This window comes from Delphinapterus leucas, chromosome 7, assembly GCF_059928025.1.
Source record: "Delphinapterus leucas isolate spDelLeu-1000000601 "Yukka" chromosome 7, BTC_Dleu_Yukka2, whole genome shotgun sequence".
In the NCBI taxonomy this organism is placed as follows: Eukaryota; Metazoa; Chordata; class Mammalia; order Artiodactyla; family Monodontidae; genus Delphinapterus; species Delphinapterus leucas.
Genome location: NC_143135.1, coordinates 76,782,302 through 76,784,674, shown reverse-complemented (window position 1 = coordinate 76,784,674; position 2,373 = coordinate 76,782,302). Strand labels below are relative to the sequence as shown.

Sequence of the window (2,373 nt, the reverse complement as noted above, 5' to 3'; positions counted from 1 at the left end):
GTTTTTGCAGGATCAGGCAATGTAACCAATCTACTAATTTCATAGAAATAAAACCACTGAATTAGGCAAAATAAAACAAAGGAATGTGATCCAGATGAAGGAATAAGATAAAACTCCAGAAGAAGAGCTAAGTGAAGTGGAGATAAGCAATCTACCCAATAAAGAGTTCAAGATAAGATTACAAAGATGCTCAAAGAACTGGGGAGAAGAATGGCTGAACACTGTGGGAAGTTTAACAAAGAGCTAGAAACTATAAAGATGAACCAAACAGCACTGAACAGTACAGTAAGTGAACCTAAAAATATACTAGAAGGAATCAAGAGTAGATTAGATAAGAAAGAGGAATAGGTGAGTGAACTGGAAGCAGAGCAGTGGAAATCACACAAGCCTAAGAGAAAAAAAAGCTAGCCAAATTGAACAATACATTAAAAAATCATACACTATGATGAAGTGGATTTATCATAGGGATGCAAGAATGGTTCAGTATCTACAAATCAACCAATGATACATCACATTAACACATTGAAAAAAAAATCAAGTGATCATGATCATCCAAAAAAATGCAGAAAAACCTTTTGACAATATTTAACATCCATTTATGATAAAAATTCTCAACAATGTGGGTATAGAGGGAACATAATATTAAAAAGGCCGTGTATGAAAACCCATTGCCAACATTATACTCAATGGTGAAAAGCTGAAACCATTTTGTCTTAAGTTCAAGAACAAGACAAGAACACCCACTCTTGCCATGTTTATTCAGGATAGTATTGGAGAGTTCCTGCGGGACTCCGGAGCTGACCGGGAGGCTCTGCGGGACCTCGTCCGACTGAGTAGCCGAGGCACCGCCTGCACCCCGCCGCCGCGTCCAGGCGATTCATGTGCCGCCCAGGAGAGCGAGCTCGGATCATCTTGTGGTGCGGCCACACCTCGGGGCCAGGAGCGGGGAAGCCGAGCACGAGAAACCCCTGGACCAGAGCTCAGCCTCTTCCTGCCGACCGAATCATCATGACGCATTTCAACAAGTGCCCTTCCTATGGGCTCAAGATTGCTTCCAAGTATGATCATCAAGCAGCAGAAGATCTTCGCAATTGGATAGAAGAGGTGACCGTCATGAGCATTGGCACCAACTTTCAGCTGGGCTTAAAAGATGGCATAATCCTCTGCAAACTCAAACAAGCTATAGCCGGGCTCAGCGAAAAGGTCAGTGAGTCCTCATTAAACTGGCCTCAGTTGGAGAATATTGGCAACTTTATCAAAGCTATTCAGGCTTATGGTATGAAGCCACATGACATATTTGAAGCAAATGATCTTTTTGAGAATGGAAACATGACCCAGGTTCAGACTACGGTGGTGGCCCTAGCAGGTCTGGCTAAAACAAAAGGATTCCATACAACCATTGACATTAGAGTTAAGTATGCAGAAAAACAAACAAGACGTTTTGATGAAGGAAAATTAAAAGCTGGCCAAAGTGTAATTGGTTTGCAGATGGGAACCAACAAATGCGCCAGCCAAGCAGGTACGACAGTCTATGGAACTAGGAGGCATCTTTATGATCCCAAAATGCAAACTGACAAACCTTTTGATCAGACCACGATTAGTCTGCAGATGGGCACCAACAAAGGAGCCAGCCAGGCGGGGATGTTAGCACCGGGTACCCAAAGAGACATCTACGATCAGAAGCTAACATTACAACCCGTGGGCAACTCGACAATTTCTCTACAGATGGGTACCAACAAAGTCGCTTCCCAGAAAGGAATGAGTGTGTATGGGCTTGGTCAGCAACTATATGATCCCAAATACTGTGCTGCTCCCACAGAACCTGTCATTCACAATGGAAGCCAAGGAACTGGAACAAATGGGTCAGAAATCAGTGATAGTGATTATCAGGCAGAATACCCAGATGAATGTCATGATGAGTACCAAGATGACCAAGTTCCCCAGAGATTACCAATATAGAGACCAAGGCATTGATTATTAGATTCACAGAGGAGCTCAGTATTTAGTCCATTGTTTTTATTCAGTGAGAACAAAGCTAGCCTTGAGTAATTTTTACCTTGTCTTCCTAAAACACTATTATGCTTATTTTACCTAAAGGAAATACTGCCTTACATACATTCCTTTTTCCTTTTTCGTCCTCTTCCCTAAATAGTTGCCTTTTAGTGCTGTAATAGTTAAATCCTACAGCATAACCAATAACTCGCATATGAAGTAAAAAGGAATATGGTGAAAGGGGAGTACTCTTGTACAGTCAATTCTTTTATTAAAGATCTATGCATTTTTACAATCCTCTACTTTAATTGGAATTTTCAAGCAATAGTAAGCATTTTTTTTTTTTTTACAGTTTAGTATTGGTTTCTACATGGAAGACTA

General features: G+C 41.1%; 1 pseudogene; it reads left to right on the top strand.

Moving 5' to 3' along the window:
- Positions 1-863: 863 nt before the first annotated feature.
- LOC111168373 (calponin-3 pseudogene) lies at positions 864-1,981 on the top strand (annotated as a pseudogene).
- Positions 1,982-2,373: the final 392 nt, after the last annotated feature.